The sequence below is a fragment of the Phasianus colchicus genome, chromosome Z, assembly GCF_987193195.1.
Source record: "Phasianus colchicus chromosome Z, bPhaCol1.hap1.1, whole genome shotgun sequence".
Lineage (NCBI taxonomy): Eukaryota > Metazoa > Chordata > Aves > Galliformes > Phasianidae > Phasianus > Phasianus colchicus.
The window spans coordinates 38,401,922-38,410,045 of record NC_143476.1 but is presented as its reverse complement, the minus strand read 5'-3'; positions in this window follow the sequence as shown (position 1 = coordinate 38,410,045).

Below are 8,124 nucleotides of genomic sequence, written 5' to 3'. Positions count from 1 at the left end.
CCCATTTCACAAGATCTGCTTCTCTTCTGGACAGTTGTTTCCGTTTCTGTTACTACTCAGAAGAGACCAGATGAGTTGGAGCTCTGGAATAGGCCAGAAATTGACTGAAAGTCCCCTGCAGCCTAAATTCTGCAGAATAAAAAAGAACATATTATTTATTTCCTAGTGAACTAGGGATTGTCCAGAAAGAAATTTAGCCACAAAAAGCTGTTAGTATCACTTATACAAAGTAGCTTTTTCTTACTGATATGTAAAAATGCACTCATTTTTTTGTCTTTGTGTCAGAGAACAGGATTTGGAAAAGATTAGTTGACCAAATGCAAAACATATATAAGGAATGAAACTGCAACATTTCTTTTGTTTCCTTCCATCCCACACTGTGCCAAGTAATCATAGACTGCACTATTTGTTTAATTTGATGTTGCTACTGCAAAGAGGTATATCCAGGCAAGACAACTTTCCAGGCAAAATAAGCTATTGGGAACCCACACCAAGCAAATGCTTGATTTCTTTGAGCAGATGATTCTCTCTGAAAGGAAAGGAATATGTGCCTATTGCAGGATTTGGATCACACCAAAATTTTCACTCAATAAATGAAAGGATTTTGAAGGACTCTGAAAGCAAAGGTTCTGCTACTGGGGATTAACTGATGCACCTTCTCAGTGCTACAATTTATATTGTAGTCACCCCAATAGTAGGGTATCTGCCAGGAACAACTCACATTACTGACTGGTGAAGTGGTTCCCAATTAACAGTGGCATATAGATTTTGGGAGGTGTTTCTGAGTACAGTTTGGGGACTAATTTATTCAGTACCTCCTGGGAAGACTACAGCAGTGTTGAGAGTTTTACCTAACACTGGATCTAGTGCTGCTCCAGTGATGTATTAGTCATCGTGATGATAATGCTTTTGCACAGGGACAACATAATTCTGGGTTAGAAAGAACCTCACACAGATAAAGTGTCAATCTTTCCTCTTGACATAAAAAGTCACTTTTAACAGTTTGGGAAAATGGTCACCTTTGTTTCTGAGTATTCCTCAGAGTATTTGTTTGTACTTCTTTTCTGCTATGGGAATCCTCATAAGAATAATTTCTTTGAATACTGCTGTATTCTAGTCAAATTACTTGTTGCACATCTATTTCCCATATGATAATTTGTTTGTTTATGGCTTACTTTAAGTTTTTATTATATTACGTTACTACTGGGATCATTATAATTATAATTTGCCCTGACATTAAGAGTGTAGGATTGTCTAGGAATTCTGGAAATTCATATGAACAGGGGAAGTATGGTTACCACGTGCTGACCATTTTTAAGTGCAATGAAAATATGAGGCATGAGGTACAGTTAATTCTGATTTTCTCCCTGTATGTTTGCAGCTCATCTAGTGACCAGGAAAATATTTGCCTGAACTGTTTCTAAACCAAAATATTTTCTATACTTCTAATAATGGTTGTTCATCACTGTTAATGATAATAGTCTGTGGTTTGCTGTAGATGTGACTAAGTTCTTTTCCAAGGGCTGCGGAATTCAGCTTATATAAAAGAAATTGCTTTTTTATTTAAATGTGAAGAGCAATATGTCAAACTGACATGTAAGATTGTTCTTTCCCAAATTTCTATGGGATGTGCTTCCTGTTCCTTGGCTTCTTTGTTACATGGCATTTCAAATTAAATTAGATCTGTATCATAAGTTATAGCAACTTTTCCTGTCATTGACCACGTCAATGAATATTCAGATTTTTGGGGCTATACTTCAGACAGTATTTAAACCTTTCAAGCTGTCCGCATAAGATCATTTACTGAGTTTCATTTTGCCGCAGAATGCCTGTTTGGCATTTGACAAATGGCGTTTGGCATTTGGACAAAGTTATCTGCTCACCTCACTGCTTAATACAAATATATATGTCCTGTTACGGATTTGTATCTGGTGTGGCAAATCATCAGGATTTTTTCTTTTTCTGAAGGCACTTGTATGAAAACAAATTTATTTGATCTCTGTACTCACATGTAAAGTACATTTAGAAGCACTTCCCACTAGGCATTTAATGTTACTGCTCACTTAAAATCTTCTATGTGCCCCAGATTCAGTCAGACGTTTCAAAAAGCACTATCGTTACTGAACAATCTGTTTCCTGTACTCATGTCAGTCTTATTATACTAACATTAAATACAGCAGAAAAGTTTTATCTGAAAAAAATACCATCAAAGCCCCTAGGCATGTTGACTTCAATGTCAGATAATTCTTATACTTGCTGGGGATATCCTAGCTAGAAGTGATACAAAATGAATATATTTCATTAAAAAAAAAAAAAGCAACCAACAGTAAGATCATTAGAATAGCATTCATTCAAAGTATACAAAATAGCATACAATAAATATTTGAGTATGTTGTAGGGAAGAAAGGAGTTTTGAATCAGTTGTTGAAGAATGCATCATACATTGGAGGCATAGAGCTTCTCAAGTGCACCAAAAGTGAGATCCTTCAGAAGATTTCTCAAGGATATCTAGTTTGCAGTGTGTCTTGTGGCCTGGGCTTCTCTGCCACTTCCCTTGTGACTCTGTGATCCATTTGGAACCTGGAATATCTCAGTATTTCATTAAGAACTGCTGCCTATGATAAATGCTAAAAAGTTCATGTATTTTTATCTATTGTCTTAGAAAAACATTTGAAAGAACATCTGTAGTTGAACTTTCTGAGAATTCAATAATTAAAAATTCATATCTCCCTAAGTTCTAATGTAGTTTGGGTAGATGTCCTTTATTTATACAATTGCTAGGATTTCTCATCTTAGAGCATTCTGAGTTACAAAAACTGCTCATCACAATAACTTGGAAAAGTCTTGCAAACTTCCTTTGGTCCAGCCCCCTTTCTGAAGGGTCTAGTTAGATTAATCAACTGGAGAATTCTGCTGGGGCCACAGATGACATGCTCAACCTTATTGCATTAATTCTAGCTTCAGTGAGACAAAAGGACAGCTTTTATGTGGGGTCTATCATTGCCTGAACTTCACAACACTCCATGAAGTCTTCCTTAGTCTTAGTCTGGGTTGAATTTAAGCTTTTGAGCTAAAGCACTGGTAGCATATGTGCCAGCTCTACAAACCAGACACCATCATGCATAAGAACAAGAAACTCTGCACCTGCAGTTCAGGTTCCTTGCCCTAGCTCTCAAACAAAAACTGCTAGAGCTGCTACCCAGGCCAGATATTCAAGGCATTTAACACATCTTGAATAAATCTTAACTGTGACTGGTTTACTGACATTCAGAGTACTCCATTCATATCAAATTAGTCCAGGAACCAATCTGTTCTACAATTAAGACAGAATCAAGGACGGAAAGTTTAGGTGTTGATCAGCTTAATTAAATATAGTTAGAAGAGCTGTATATAAGTTGGTAAGCTACATGTACATATATTACCAGTGAACTCTGAAGCTGCTATTTAAGAAATAAGTTTTATATTAATGTTCCTAATGTCAGTCTTCTTTGTTTCATCAATATGTCCAGTGATACTCCTCTGAAGAGTAAAGCCTTTGAGTCCCATACCATGCGACATCTTTTGAAACCAACTCAGTAGATTTATCTCTATAATAATTAAATGGTAGGTAAGCAGAAACACAGCCAAGAATATGACATTCAAGTAATTTTGTACATTTTTTTTTCCAGGATAATGCACTGCAACTAGACATTTTACTTTGTAGAAGTATTTGTTTTTGGAAAGAATTAATCACCCATCTTTGTAAATTTTTGAGAAGTAAACATTTACATGGCATCAAATTCCAATTTTTTAATCATAGCACCTTAGTAGAAAAACCTTATCTTTGTGCAATACTACTTTCTCATCAGAAATTATATCCATATTTCCACCTGAGTCTCTCTTTTCTCAATCAGAGCTTTATAGACTTGATTCTGTTGGTCCTTGACTGTATGTGAACAAAACCAATCTCAGTGGAGTTCAGGGAGGTCACTAAGGAGAGAATTTCTTTGATCAGAAGTCTCTCTATTGCTGTCTTATTGCTCAACTCCTTTCTACTTTCAGTATGACTCATAACAAATACCACAATCTTTTCTTCTTGAGTATTATATCTCTTCTTATAAAACCTCATAAAATATTACTTTCTAACAATCAAGATGCTGGAGTTGCTTTCTCAGTCCAGGAAATGACCGTGCAGTATCATAATGGTTTTCCATTCACCTTTATGGCCAATTGAAAGAGGATTTTATTTTTTAAATGTTTATCTTAAGGTTATATACCTACATATAAACTTTAAAATAATCCCATGATTTACCCCTTTTATTTTGTAAGTAGGGTTTTATACTCCTCTTCTTCTAAGTTCCTGTAGCAGAGAATGGTCACTGCTACATTGCATCAAAAGCATAAAAGACAAAGATTTTGCTCCAAGAAAGACTCTTTTGGACCCTGAAAGTTGTAATTATTTTTCTGGCAACGATTCTTTGTTTGGAGAGAGAGTGCAACAGCCATGAAGTGACGTTTCTACAGAGGAGACAGCACCTCACATCTCATAGCTTGACGGCTGTGAACTTTCTGTATCAGCCTCTGTCTGTTTACTGCAGTGGTCACATCATTAAATGGCACCCCAAACACGTGCACCTGCATAAAGACAAAGCTGTAGTCATGGGAACTTAATCAGATAACATTTCCTGTTGTTAACCTTCAATGCCATACAAACAAGCCTTTTAGTTTTGAAGCAATCAGCTTGTATTGTCTGCATCACCTTATTAAATATTTTCTATCAGATATGTTATTTTCATTCCTTACAAATATGTCTGATAGCAATTAGACACACACAGTGAGTTTTAGCAGGTCCGTAGACCCACAGTGCTTGATTGCACATCTCTTTGTGTTAATCTTCTTTATTTCTACTTCTAGTCTTTATGACTTTTATTTCTGTTTAATCCGTGGCTTTCTCTGTCTTTAATTTTGAATAACTGAAGTGACTCCAGAGAAAATTTCCTGAATTTCTATCAGAGATTTCACAACATAATAACATATAGATTTTACAGCTTTACTTCCCTACTTACTGTATCATACAGAAATACTGCAAGCTAAATTTTTGTCTTAAAATTTAAGGCAAGATGTCATCTTGTTTGTGTTATTGTAAAGTCATTTTCTTGTTCTTTTTTCAGTGTGCAGTTAAGGCCATGTGGCTACATATACCTGATTTGCTTTTCTGACAAAATGATGGACTTACACCTTCATAGATCTTCAGACTATAGCGTATAAGAGATTCTTCCTTGCTTTTGAAGTTCTGTAATTTCTTACTTAAAAAGTAACAGCACTTTAGCAATAAGCATTTTAAATCTGATTCTGTGTGTATTTAAACATCAAATCATAGAAGCTGTCTGTCACTCATGAGGGATCGTTGGCACCAGTGTCATTTCTGACAGTAATGTAGCGACTGTTGCTTGTAAATTGAACCCATGTTCCATTCTGAATCTCAGTTTGTTGCAAAAAGCTGAGCCCAATGACCCACAATGTGGGTCATGAAATCCCATCAGATTGCCCCTCTGCCCATTTCTGTCTCTCACCTTGCCCATTAACTGCCCAGGGGACAAAGTTCTATGCTCCTCTTTTTTCCGTATAGTTTAAGAACAAGAACAAAAAGGTAATGTGCTCCTAGCTCATGTATGAGAACAACAAATGCACAGTAAAGAAAACAGAGCTCTGCATGGAACCTTGTTTAGATAACAACATGTATAGTTTAGTTACTTTGATTTGCACAATATATGTAATACCTCATTGCTTGGCATCTGGATTTTTTCCCCTATTAAAAAAAAGAAAAAAAGAAGGAAATTAGGATGTAGAATTGGAGGTAATGAAGAAAAAAAAATAATTGTCTACGGTTTACTCATTCTCTGCTAGATATTGAAACAACTATCATTTGCTGCAGAACTGACTTTCAGGCAATCGTCTGTTGGTGCAAGAGACACAAGTTCAAGGAGCCACTGTATTCAGCAGAATACAGTCATTCTCAAAATATTTTCCCTAGAAAATTTCAGTTTGAAATATTTTTTCCTTTAAAAGAAATTTATTTGTGTGAAGTCTTTTTAATGCAAATATGCCTTCTTCCTTTTCAATCTTTTTCATTCTTTTCCCTCACTTTATTTTCAATTTCATTAAAGAAAAGTGATAGTGCATGTTGAATGAAAATACCACGAGCCTTTTTAGTTAGTCTGAATGATTTCATTCCCAAGTATAAATTTTTATTTTCTGTGATTCTTTGTGATATTTGATTCTCCACATTCCTGCATGCTACACTGCTCATAGTCAGTACAAGATTTGCTCACTTACTTCTACTCAGTGTAAAGTATCCAGCCTGGAGGAAAAATTAGAGCTGCATAACAGTTATGGTCATGCAGTGATCAGAATGCTACAGATCATCTTTGGAGGCAACATTCTACCACAGTCCTATCTACACATGTGTGTACCTCTGTGTCTATATGTGCAGGTTTGAAGACTACCTAAATCTTTGAGAGCCACACAAGTGTACCCATGGAGCAATATTCTGCTGAATAGCTACTGTACTCCAGATCATTGAGAACTTTTACTTCAAGATTTTATGCAATGGCCACATGAACTGTTGGAACATGACAAAAGAAAAAATTCCACTTATATACACTCAAACTTAATACACACGAAACTGCCACTCTACACTTGTTTTTCTTTGTTACACTCTCACTGGAGGCAGTGCTGACTTGTTGGATATTTCTTGGTGTAATGTTGGCCCTGAAAAGAATTTTTTTTTCAAGACCATATCAATTTTGATAATATTTCACTTTTACTAGATAATGAAAGAAAATTCCCTCCAGAAGAGTGAGATGATATCTAAAACACAAAAGCCAGGAGTCTTTCCCAGGCCCAAGCTCTAGATGCATGCTTTGTCTGCATCTCAGCTCCAAGCAAAGCAATGTTTGGGCATGAGCACCAGACTTCAGCATGGTTTCTGAGATTGGAAGAAAACTTCAGATATCCTCCCTCAGGAAACACTGAAAAATGAAAATCAAGAATCCTACAGTGCAAGTACAGACACAGCTGTTGGCCACTGTATATTCCTAAAGCCCAAATTTGTTGAATTACTATTATTATAATCATAGCCATTCTAGCTCACAACAGAACTGATTTTGCTTGGTACAGCTCTACACATGGAGCATGCATGAAGCATTTTCTTTCTTTCTTTTCCCCCTTTAGGGATTTCCGTGATGATAACAAAAGTGCAGAAAGATTCTTAACACATTTTCAGGCAGCTCCATTCTTGACATATTGTCATTCCAAAACAAAAGATCTGAAGAAGCTCAAGAAGTTAAAGATCAGAAACTAAGCACGAGTAAAGCAGAAGTGACAATGTAATGTTCTCTCTTAACATTTTACAAGATATTTGGGTTTTGTGTGTATTTTATTTTATTCCTTGGAGGAAAAACAAGTAATTACGTTTGAAACTGGCATGAGAAATCTCCATTTCTGAACTGTAGATGCATATAAGTTAAGGAAATAAAGATGAACCAGAATGTGGTGGGAGCTCTGAATATGTCTGCCCACAACACATCTGCCATTTCCATATTTGGAAGCAGACTTGAAAACTACATTTTTGAAATTGACATTTCATGTTCAGAAATTCATGTTGGGATTATCCAGACTGATATTTAGTTTTCTGCTGTATTTTTCTCTTTCATTTTCTTCCTCACTTACTCTCTAGAGAAACAAGTACAAAGAGAGAAATGTAAAAAATGAGGACCTACTCCTCATACGTGAAATAATTACAACCAGTGAACATCATTGACTGCTGAAATTGAAATTTCAATTCAAGCCAAAACCAAATTGTCATCATATAGGCAGCATCAATGCAGGCAAATGGAGGTTGGAGACATGATATAATGACTGCACCAAAAAAGAAAACCATTTTGCTCTTCTATTAAATAGAAGAATCACTTCAGCACAAACCTATTTTTTTCTATTTACTTTTTGAAACATTCTTTTGGCAATAACACTGGTTTAAAAAAAAAAAATTAGTGATTATAATGGAATACAAATTAATGAGAAAAATGCTATCACCCATTCATCACAGAAGTATGGAGTACAACTGGCTTTTACTTACTAAACAAC